General features: G+C 36.0%; 1 long non-coding RNA gene across 1 annotated transcript in view; it reads left to right on the forward strand.

Moving 5' to 3' along the window:
• Positions 1-1,358: 1,358 nt before the first annotated feature.
• The window catches only part of LOC145528897 (uncharacterized), an 84,650-nt gene continuing 73,296 nt past the window's right edge, over positions 1,359-12,712 (forward strand). The window contains exon 1 of the long non-coding RNA XR_014070774.1: positions 1,359-3,806. This is a non-coding gene — a long non-coding RNA (uncharacterized LOC145528897). The remainder of the gene's footprint in view (positions 3,807-12,712) is intronic.

Genomic DNA, 12,712 nt, shown 5'->3' on the forward strand with positions numbered 1-12,712 from the left:
ACTCTTTGCGACCCCATGGACTGTAACCCGCCAGGCTCCTCTGTCCATGGGATTTTCTAGGTGAGAATCCTGGGGTGGATTCCATTTTCTATTTCAAGGGATCTCCCAGGGGTTGAACCTGCTTCTCCCACGTCTCTTGCATTGGCAGGCAGATTCTTTACCACTGAGCCACCTGGGAAATCCATTTCTTATCATTATTAAGTCATAATTTCCATACAACAAAATGTGCGGTTTTTAAATACACATTTGATGGTGTTTGGTAATTGTATACGATCATGTGACCACCATCACAATCAAGATGTAGAAAGTTTTAGTATCCCTAGTCTTCCTTTGTGTTTTGCAGGCTGTTGTCTCCCCTGACCTGTGAGAATAGGAAACCTCTGATCTGCTTTCTGCCTTTCCTAAAATTTCATATCTTGGAATCATACAATATTTTGTAACTTGAGTTTGATTTCTTTGAATTTCCATAATGTTTTTGAGATTCATTCATATATCTAACCTCTTTGAACAAACACATGGAAGTATTCCTGTGAAATTATGCTGCCATTTTCTTTGGGTGAATACTTTTGAGTCAGATTGCTGGGTCGTATAATAAATATAAGTATGGAAGTTTAACCTCATAAAAGATTTCAATATTGTTTTCCAATGTGGCTATACTGTTTTGCAATCCCACCAGCAAGATATGAGAATTCTAATTTCTCTCATATCTTTTGATTTGAATTTTAACCATACGAGTGTATAATGGTGTTTCATTGTAGTTTCTAGGTTATTTATTTATTTTCTAATGTATTAAGGTTTAACTGACATACATCACTGTATAGGTTTAAGGTGTACAGGGTAATGGTTTGACTTGCATATATTATGTGAAATGATTACCAGAATAAATTTAGTTAGCATTCATTGATTCACATAGTTACAAAGAAATGAAAACACAAGTTTTTTTTCCTCACGATGAGAACTCTTAGGATTTACTCTCTTAACAATTTTCTTGTCTTATTACAAGAAAACATGTAAAATAATGTTAAAATAATCATCAGATTGTACATTGGATCTCTAGTACTTATTTATCTTACAACTAGCTTTTGACCACCTTTATTTAATTCCCCCTTTCCCACTCTCCACTTCTGGTAAGCACAAATCTGATCTCTGATCTCTCTTTTTAATGTTTTTTTTTTTGTTTGCCTGTTTTTGTTTGTTCTGGATTTCACATTTAAGTGAGATATACAACATTTATCTTTGTCTGACATTTCACTTAGTACTATATCTTAAGGGCCGTTTTTATGTTGTCACAAAGGGCAGGACTTTCTCATTCTTTATGACTGAGTACTATCCCATTGGGCTTCTCTGGTGGCTCAGCTGGCAGAGTATCCGCCTGCAATGTGGGAGACCTGGGTTTGATCCCTGAGTTGGGAAGATCCCCTGGAGGAGGGAGTGGCTACCCACTCCAGTATTCTGGCCTGGAGAATTCCATAGACTGTATAGACAATATTCCATTGAATGTATGTGTATGCTTCACCTTGATGAGTTGATGAGTAGCAACACTGTCTTTTCATGTTTCTTGTCATTCATTTATCTTCTGTTGTGAACTGTTTGCACTAATCATTTGATCAATTTTGATTGGCTGTTTTTTTTTTTAATTCAGTTTTAAAAGCTTTAAAAATCTTATTTATTTATTTTTCACAAATTCTTGACATTGTAAGTCTTCGACAGATAAATGCTTTGCAAATCTTTTCGCCATTCTGTGGTTTCCCTTTTAGGTTTTCTTGACTGCATTTTTGTCAAAAAGCAAACGGTTTTCATCGTGTGGTTATCATTATCATCATTATTAATTTCACCTTTTTGGATTGTGCTTTTTGTTTCCGATTTATGAAATACAGCTCTAGCCCAATATTACAAAGATTTTTGGGCTGCTATTTATTTGCTATATATTCCTTCTACATATTTTCTGTTATATATTTGATAGTTTTATCATGTATGATTCATTCTGTTCCCTATATGAGGAAAGAGTTGACATTTATTTTTTTCATGCAGATATTCATTTGTTCCAGCACTATTTCTTGAAAAGACTTTTTTCCCCTGTTGCCATTTTTGCCAAAAATCACTTGTTTTAATTCAACCCTTGCTATTTACAAATTGGTTTACTTCTCCACTATCTTAGGTCTATTAAAATTTCCTTTTGCAGTGTTAGGCAATTTTCAATGTACATGAATTGAATATCTTTTGTTATTTTTTTCAATACCATGGTAAGTGGAGATATTTTTAAAATTTCATTTTCAAATTTTTTATTGCTAGTATTCAGACACATAATTTATTTTTAGTTTTTATTTTTATATAGATTTCTGTATCCTTCAGCCTTACTAAGTTTACTCATTTCTAAAATATTTTTTTCTAGATTTCTTAGGATTTTATCTTCAAACTATTATGCCCTCTGAAAATAAAGTCAGTTTTATTTCTCCCTTTCCTTTCTTTTCCCTACCTTATTGCATGGGTCCATTCACTGTTGAGGAATGTGTATGTTTCTTACACATTTTCATTTATGTTTCTTTTATACCTTTTTACTTAGATTAAGGAAGTTTTCTTCTATTTTTAGTTTGCTTGTCCCCCGCCCCCATGAATGGATGTCAAATTATGTCAAATGATTTTGGGTTTTTTTTGGTCATCTATTTCAATGATCATATGGCTTTCTCCTTTATTCTGCATAGTTAACACTGATTGGTTTTTCAGATGTTGAACAATACCGAATTCCTGGGATACAGCCCACTTGGTTATTATGTATTAGCCTCTATGTCTTGATGGATTTAATTTTCTAGTACATTGTTAAGAATTTTTGTGTCTATATTCAAAACTGATATCTTTGTTTCATTTTATTATCAGAGTTCTATTGTCCTCATAAAATGGCATAGTAAATATTTTCTGAAAAAGTTTTTTGTAGCATTAATATTATTTCTTCCTTAAGTGTTTGGTGGAATTCACTAAGGAGGATATCTGGATCTGGAGTTTCTTCATGGGTGTGTAGTAAAGGATTTGCCTTATCCAAAGGTCTGGCCTTTGATCTTGTCTCCTGGGAAGTGATCTTTAAACTTTGGAATGTCCTGCCTGATAAGAGCACCATTGTTTACCTGGGAGTCTTGGGTCACACCAGACATTCTAACAGTGAAATTTATGGTGAGGCATTGTGTTACATGGTAACAGCTCCAGCTCTATAAGTGGTATAGTAAAGGTCAGCCACATGACCACTTGTGTGGTCAACCACATCTATCTGAGTGAACTGAGCTCAATAAAATTGGATTCGCAAGGCTCAGGTGAGCTTCCCTGGATGGTAATACTCCATGTATATCAATGTACGTTGCTGCTGGGAAAAATTAGCATTGCCTATGACTGGCAGAGGAAAATCTGAAGCCTTGCTTTTGGGAATTTTCTGTATTCTGTCCTGTTGGTCTCTCCCTTTGGATGACTTCATCTATATCCTTTCAATACAGTATGTCATAATCTTAAATATAACAGCTTCAGTGAGCTCTGTGAGTCTTTCTGCTGCTGCTGCTGCTAAGTCACGTCAGTCGTGTCCGACTCTGTGTGACCCCATAGACGGCAGCCCAGCAGGCTCCCCCGTCCCTGGGATTCTCCAGGCGAGAACACTGGAGTGGGTTGCCATTTCCTTCTCCAGTGCATGGAAGTGAAAAGTGAAAGTGAAGTCGCTCAGTCGTGTCCGACTCTTCGCGACCCCATGGACTGCAGCCTACCAGGCTCCTCCATCCACGGGGTTTCCCAGGCAAGAGTACTGGAGTGGGGTGCCATTGCCTTCTCCGGTGAGTCTTTCTAGCAATAATCAAATTTGAGGGTGAAGCTGATGACACCAAAATTTCAGAGTGAGGTTGGTTTTGTGTCACTCCCTCCCCAAATTCTGCAGTGGGAAAAGTCCTTTATTTATAATTTATAATTTAATTCAGTTGGTAGCTTTAGTTTTAAACAAAACTTTAATTTTCTCTGGTGAATTTGTCTATTTAATCTGGATTGTCACATTTATTGACATAAAGTTATTCATAGTGTTTCCTTATCCCTGTAACACCTGCATGATCTGTAGTGATGTCCCTTATTTCATTCCTAATTTGATAATTGTATTTTTCTGCCTTGGATCAGTTTTTTTAATATTTAAAAAGAAAATATTTTCAAAAACAAGCTTTTGGATTTTTATAACTTTTCTATTATTTCTTCTCTTTCTATTTCATTGATTTATGTTCTTATAGTTTTTTTTTTTTTCTTTTTATCCCCATTCTCTGGAGTAATTTGTTTTTACTCTTTTTTTTTTTTCACTAGTTTCTTAAAATGGAAATTCAGCAGGTTGGAGTTAGATATTTCTTCCTTTTCTAATACTAACAATTAAAGCTATAAAATTTTCTCAGGTACTGCATTAACTTCATCCCTGAAATTTTGGTACACTGTATTGGGCTGTACCCCATAAGCCAAAAAGCCCGGTTCTTGCTTAGCTTCAAGACCAAAGAAAGAGCTCAGAACAGCATCATCAGTGGTTTACTGAATGGGGATCTTATATGCTTGAAGCAAAATCCTGGAGTGACATCCCACCATGTGTGGCAGAGGGTAGGCAGAGCATTGCAGCAGCCTTTGTTTCTGGGGAGAAGAGGAGATTGCCAGCCATAGGGGGAATTGAGTTCACATTAGCTCATTGGTTACCAGGGAAATAGGCAGAACTGCATTCCACTCACTGCCCCTTTGATAAGAACAACCACTAGCTGGGGCCTGGGGCAAGTATGTGGAGAATCAGACCTGTAAGGAGAGAGTTGGTGAAGTGGGTACTGGTCAAGCCTGAGATGTATAGAAAGGAAGAGAACATCTCGAGTGGACTGACCATACACACTGGACAGCTGTTCAAAATATTTTCTAACTTCTCTTGTAATTCTTCTCTAGATTATAGATAAACTTGTAATTTCTTATCATTTTTATGTTATTGAAATTGCGCTTTTTGATTTTTATATATTTGGTGTTTCTCTTGCTTTCTTATTGTTAATTTCTAGTATAAAACCAGTTGGTCAAAAATGTATTCTGAATTATTTATATCTTTTACTATTTATGAAGATTTGTTTTATGGTATAACATATGGTCTTTCTCGGTAAACACAGTGTGTGCCCTGTAAAGATACAAGGTTTGTAAGTTTTTGGTGTTTTATAAATATTTCTCAAGTAAAAGTAGTTGATAACATTTTTCAAATTTTTGTTGAACTTGTATCCTTGTTTCATCAATTGCTGAAGGAATGATAGTAATATCTTCAACTATAATTGTAGAATTATTTATTTTTATTTTTAAGTTCTATTAGTTTATTTTATTTGATACATATTACATATATAATTGTTATGTCCTCTTAACTTATCTATTCTTCATTAGTATATGTCCCTCTTATTTCTACTATATACTTTATATCTTAAAATCTATTTTATCTGAAATTAATATAGCCACTTCTTTCTTCTTATATATACTGTTTTCTTTGTCTATCTATCCATTTACTTTCAATCTATCTACATCTTTATACTTGAAGTGTGTCTCTTGTAGGCAGCTTATATTTTGATCTTGTTTTTTCTTTATAACCTTTTATTTTTCTCTGAAATTATTTTGTATTCTTTTATTTTCTTTTTAAAATTTTTTATTTGCAGTGAGCATGTATAATTGTACTTAACTGTGGAAAGTTTCATACATTTTAAAATTCCTGCTTGGTGGTTCCAAGCCCTGGGTCATTTCCAGGCTAGTTTCAGTTGATTTTCTTTTCTTTTAAACACAGTTTCTATTTTCATGGTTCTTTATATGCCAGACAATTTTAGATTGTGTTCTGGGAATTATGAGTGTTAAGATGTGGAGATTCTAAGTTTATCATTTTCTCTGATGAATGTTGTATCCATTGTTTTAGCAGGGAATTGTCTTGGTTGGATTTCAACTACAAAAGCCTTGGGAATTAGAGCTGGTCTCTACTCAGATCTTTTGGCTTTATCTGTATTATTTTCAGTCTGTTCCATGGATATGTTATTTAAGGTCAGTCAGAAATATGGGTAGATAGAATTTGGGGATTCCATTTCTGGTTCTTTCCGTTCCATTATTTCCCCAATCGTTATATTAGTCATGGATTCTTTCGTTTCCAATTTCTGGTTAACCAAATAGCAACACTTTTCTTCATCTTCCCAAAGGTTGAGAAAAAGTGAAACTTATTCACTGCCCCTCTTACTGTCTTCTACATTCTTCACCAGGCTCTGTCTGCTGTTTTGTTTTGTTTGAATCTTACATGAGAGTTTTATACTTATTTTTTGCATTTGCATCTGTCTGGTGGTCACTTTCTCTGCTGTTACTGGAAGTAGAGTACAACAGGAGTGATTTTCACTTAGCAATTTCCTGATACTCATCCAGAGTTTTGGAGTATGTGAGTCACTAATGGAATCTTTCCTGCACATGAAGTATTTTTTAATCTTTGCCTTCAGAGTTAATTTTTTCCTCCTCTGGTCTCCTGTGACACTTCATTCATGTGTCTATTATAAAAATTAGAGCATAATATTTCCTCCCTGAGACTATAAGCAATGATTGTTTATTTTTTACTTCTGTTTCCCCAGAATCTGAGACAATCCACCATGAAACAGTTTTCTGATGAATTATTTTTTTAATTAAAGAAGAATGCATCTCCATACAAATAACTTAGGTATTAATGTGACTAGTTCAGAAGTAGTCATTTTCAGGTTTTCTTAAATTTTTCCATGTTTTATATATTACAAAAATATATCTATATAATAAGCATAGTGATGACATGTCTGTTCCTGCTGGGGAAAAAAAAAAAAAAGATACAAAAAGACTGGCTGAATGTTGTACAGCTCATTTCTGCCTCTATGTAAAACTGTGATGTTGGTGCCACTCACTTTACCTTGACTCCTTTTTGCTTTAATTATTATGAGTTGCTCAGTCATAACTGGCTCTTTGCAAACCCATGGACTGTAGCCCACCAGTCTCCGCTGTCCATGGAATTCTCCAGGCAAGAATACTGGAGTGAGTAGTCATTCCCTGCTCCAGGGGATCTTCCCAACCCAGGGATAGAACCTGGATCTCCTGCATTGCAGGCTGATTCTTTACCGTCTGAGCCACCAGGGAAGCCTAATTATCTGTGTCCACCCCTCTCTTGCCTCTATCAGTTGCCACACCAGTCCATTGGGACCTAGGTTTATTGTGAGAAAGATGTGAACTCTTAAAAACCTTCATTTAACTTATGGTAAATTGTATTTAAGAGCTTGTATCTATGGGAAGTGTCCTTGTGTATATATCTTCATGATTTTGGAAAATAAGCATCTTCTGTACACAAGAAAAAAGGAGCCAGGGCTACATTTGTTTTCATTAATATAGAAGATAAGCCTTAATATATGTAAAAAAAATTTCTTTCTTAAATTTAGGATCCTATTCTAAACAGTTGGATAATATTTCTGTTTCCTCCCTCCACTAAAATGGCCAATTTATTTATTTACTTATTTTTTCTAAAAGCTTAATTGTAGCTTCCTATGGAACTGAATATAAGGGTCTATTTATAAATTTAATGTATACCCATACATATACACACATGCAATAGATTAAAGAAGTTCTCAAGTTATCTAATTCAGCTTAATTAAATTAAATATCTTTTTTTGATGTCTACGGTTATATACTTTACTTTTTTACTATTTGATTTTTAAAATTTTACCTGTCATTTTAGCATTTTAAATGGGATTCCAGAAATCTTGTCTTTTTACGTTTTAATAAATTATGTTTTTTGAATCTCCTCATATTTTCTATGTGAGACCCATTAGGAAATGCCATACACTTAAAATAAGCAAAGAGCATCAACACATCTTAATCAAAACAAGTGAATTTTGTGAAGGTGAACTTAAAAGGAACTTATGCTTTCTAGTTACCTAAGCAAGAAAACTCTCTAGGGAAAATCTTTATCCTTGGTTGCTGAAGACATCAAATGTTACTATAGCATCTGACATAATACTTTCACATTTTCTTCTCTAAAAGAGAAGATCCTAAAAGATCCTAACTGACCTTTTCTTATAGGGTTGACTCTACTGCTCATTCTACATTCTCTTCTATGCTCTAATTTCTCACCACGATGCCTCTTTTGGCAGGGAAGGGTTAAAAAGACCTGATTAAGCTGTAAATGGCTGACATTTTGCTATCAAGTGTGAATCAGCAGTTAAAACATTCGTGCAAATGAATGAGTTTCCGTGGCTGAGATTACCCCTGGTAGCTCTCCATTCCACCCCTTTCTTCTGTCTCTGCACTTCATTATGTAAGAGGGTAAATCGCAGTACTTTTTATTTTCCCCTGTCTTCCAACCCCAGGGAGAATCAAGCTTTCAGAAGAGGCTCTCATTTTGATGCTAAAAGCTCCTGATATTTTTGTCTGACCAGCTAAAGGTGGAATGAAAGAGAAGCAAGGGGCTTATCTATGAAGTGTTTCCACCTCATGTATGTGCAGCCAGTAGCAGACACGCTGGAGAGGCAGCGACTGCTCAGCTCAGGGACCCTGTTAACAATTCTAAAGTCTGAGTGGCGGCTGGAAGCAAGGTGCCGACTGTTTGCCGGCTGCTCATTCTGGCACTGTTAGGTAAGATAAAAGTCCTGTTCTCTGAGAAACTCTTCAGTAAAATGATTCTCAGTCATTCACAAGTCACAGGCAAAGAAGAAAGAGCTTCAGTGTAAAATGCTGTAAAGTGGCATATTGTTTCCAGTCATTTTTCTCACTGTTCACAGCTGAAGGGGGAGAAGATGAGAAGGACTGGGAAGAGGAGAGCCAAGACGTCTTTCCACTGAAATGTCTGATCCTGCACTTGAGCTGTGCCATGAGCCCCCAAGCTCTCCAGTCCTCCCTGCAGCCCTCAGAAAACTTTCTGTCCCTCAAATCTTTTTATCTGATAAGACAGAGAGAATGTCTAGTTCATCCCCCATTTGAGGCATTCTAACTTCTTCACAGGTTTTTGTTTTGTTTCTTCCTCTGAAAGGCATGGCTTTATTTTCTTAATGGATGTCTTGGGATGTAGGAGCTTGGGTTGAAGGAACCATGATCCTCCGACACTTATGACATAGAACTGCTGCTAGAATGTGTCTATACATTTTATTATTACGTTTAAAAATTTCATTGGAGTAAAGTTGATTTATAGTGTTGTTAGCTTCAGGCATACAACAAAGTTATTCAGTAATATATATATATATACATATATACACATATGTATATACATATACACAGATATTCATTCTTTTTCAGATTTTTTTTCCCATATAGATTATTACAGAATATTGATAGGATTCCCTGTGCTTTACAGTAGGTCTTTGTTGGATATCTATTTTATATATATTAGTGTGCGTAGGTTGGGCTGCCCTGGTAGCTCCGGGGTAAAGAATTCTCCTGCCAATGCAGGAGACTCAAGAGACACTGGTTCGATCCCTACGTTGGGGGAGATCCCCTGGAAAAGGAAATGGCAACTCCCTCCTGTGTTCTTGCCTGGAAAACCCCATGGACAGAGGAGTTTGGTGGGCTAGAGTTCACGGGGTCAGAAAGAGTTGGACATGACTGAGCACATACTCACACAGGGTGTGTTGATCCCAACCTCTTGATTTATCCCTCACCCAAACATTTCCCCTTTGGTAGCCATAAGTTTGATTTCAATATCTGTGTGCAGTTTGGTTTTACAGATATTAAACCGTAATACATCTTCTGATTGAAGGTGCTATTTTTTAAGTCTAGCTTAATGTGCCCACTTCATAATTTCCACAGAGCATTATTTTGGTTTTGTACACCATGACATGACCAGAGAAGTTAAGAAATTTGTAAAGTATCTGAAGACAGTGGTAAACAGACCATAGATGTTTGCCTTCTGCTTATTGCTTTGTCTAAACGTCTGTCTTGGTCATGGCAAAATGTATTTGCCAAGGTAATTGTCCTCATGGCCAGGACTTTCACCCACGAAGGAGTTGGGTCACAGAAGTTGGACCACAGTGAAGAAAAGTCATAGGCTTTGTCTGAGGCTTCAGACCTGAGCTCCAAGTCAGCTTGGGCACCTCTCACCAACTCTGAGCATCAGGGATTAACTTTTGTTGTGGGTTCGAGCTAGTTTGTGACTGCGAGTGGTTGTTAAGCCAATCATAACTTGAAATTAGCCAGAGTGGAAATATTTATACCACAGAAATTGGCAAAGTCCACAAATCAGGACGTTTATTTACATTTGCTGTTTATTCGGCTTCCATGGTGGCTTAGATGGTAAAGAATCTGCCTGTAATGCAGGAGACCCAGGTTCGATCCCTGGGTTGGGAAGATCCCCTGGAGAAGGGAATGGCTACCCACTCCAGTATTCTTGGGCTTTCCTGGTGGCTCAGATGGTTTGTTTACTATTAATTTCTTCCTTTATTCTTTTTTTAAAGAACTGGCTTACTAGCACACCATTGCTAAAATTGTACTGTTCTTGGACAGGACCACCAGGAAGACACCTGAGATTCTAGGGATGAAAAAAATAGTTGTTTATCCCTGATATAGAAAACTTTCTAGAAATTCTTCCAAATCCTCTGCTCTGAATCAGTCTTGAGTAAATGGTTAATCCTGGGTTGGCACACATATATCATATATAGTAAGTAGCCCAAGTGATTTTGAACGTGGCTTCCAGCTGGCTACCATCTTCTAATACCCCACAAGTATTCTTATTTACCAGGTTAACTGCTGACCCAGTCAATATTAAAAATCCACCAAGTGCCTCACTGAACAAAGAACACCACCCCAATATATTTTCCTATCTTTATTTCTAGGCTAAGCACAAGAAATTTAGAATTGAACTGTTTTTCATGACTTTGGGTACAAAGAAAATTCAATTCAGTAAACAGTTATTGAGTAGCTATTACATATGGCATAATAAATGAATATAAAATAAGTTAAAAATACCCAACAACTCTGTTGAAGAAGAATAGAGAGGTTTAGTGAATATTAATCAGAAGTGTGATTGAAGTTTCATAGCAAAACATCTTTAAAATACTCTTTAGATACTCTTTTCTAGCTCCTTATTTTATGCAAAATGCCTAAGTCATTCTTATTTCCCCCACTTTTTCCCTTTCTCCATCATTTTTCATGCTCCCTCACCACCTGCCCCTCTCAAGTAACCCTTACCTTCCCTCTGCTCCCCTATTTTTGCATCTAGATATCTTCTTTCATACCTTTTCATTCAACAACTTGACCTCCATGGATTTCTCCTATTTAGGAAATATTCCATTGCACTGCTCAACTCAAAGCCTATAGCCCACTGACTCAGATATGTCTTCTTTTTCAGCAGCAAGAAGATGGATTATTGTAAATGCTTATGATTTTGTTTCTAGAAATGCAATTTTTTTCTGTGATTTTCTTACACATTTTGTCTTTAATTATAATGATATGTATTACTCCTTTATGGCAAGATTACTACTTTATTGGGAGCCAGTGAAATTTATAGCTCATCTTTTTGGCATAATGGACTACTTTGTATGCACTATTTGCCTAATATACATTTGTTGAGTGGAAATGATGCAGAGGTGTCCCAAAAGTCAGTCACTTGTGTTGGGTCTATTAAATAAACCTCATAATATTTATACCATGCTTAACTAAGGCCAACTTTCCAGAGATACAGATAACTGTACTATACAAATCCAAGCAAACATGAGGTTAGCTTTTTAACATTAAAAATAATGCAATGTTCTTATGGTCAAAGTAGGGACATTAAGCATATATATATATGTTTAATATAATTAACATAGGAAATAAGGAAAAATGTAGCTTGAAATGGTTTACTGCAGGCGAAGCTTGTAAGAAAATGCAGCGTTATTTGTAGGTTTGACTGGTTATGTGCAGGATCTCATCCTATTTAAGTGGCCACTGCACATGCCTACTTTTTATCGGTTGAGTCGCTGTGAGATTTTAATTCACTAGAGGGAGCTTGTGGGTTGGAGTAATGCCGTTACCACACAAGGAAGATTGATTGCATTCATTCAATCCCCACAGCCTGAAAAATACTTCCTATTTATTTTATTCAGGAGCTTGTTGTAACATATCCCAGAGTTGCCAAGTCATTTTTTTCCACTAGTGAAAAGTCTAATTTCCTTTTCCATTTTTTATTCTTCTGTGCAGTTCGCTCAGTGCCCATAACGGTCTAACATTCCACTGTATTGGTTCTTTTAGTTCTTATCTGGTTTCATCACCAATGTTCTTTTTATCCCAGAGAATGGCCAATAAAAGAGTTAATGCAGTTGAGCGGCCTACCTATTCCATGTTTGAATGATAAAAGATTTTCCTGATTGTTCAACCACTGTGTGAACAGTCAAAAAATTGACTTACTCTTTTGTTTGTAATAAATCTGACATACCTCAGTTACCATTTTAACAGTATATATCAAGCAATGGGGACATATTTCCTGGGATTGTGTTTGTCTTCAGATCAGATGCTAAATGAGAGGAATTAGTATAATTTAACAAGAACGATTTGCCATCTTACCAGTCAACTCAAAATAACAGTAATTCAGATATCAAACATAAAAGGCTTCATTTTGGTATATAAGTTTTTGTTCACCAAATGGCAAAAATCACATGTGTTGAAAGAATATCTGTTGTGTGTATATCTGTGTGAGTATATGTCATGTGCAAATGCTCACACACTCAAGGTTAGATCTCTCTCTTTCAATTTGATA

This window comes from Giraffa tippelskirchi, chromosome 12, assembly GCF_054371585.1.
Source record: "Giraffa tippelskirchi isolate mGirTip1 chromosome 12, T2T-mGirTip1v1.2.pri, whole genome shotgun sequence".
Lineage (NCBI taxonomy): Eukaryota > Metazoa > Chordata > Mammalia > Artiodactyla > Giraffidae > Giraffa > Giraffa tippelskirchi.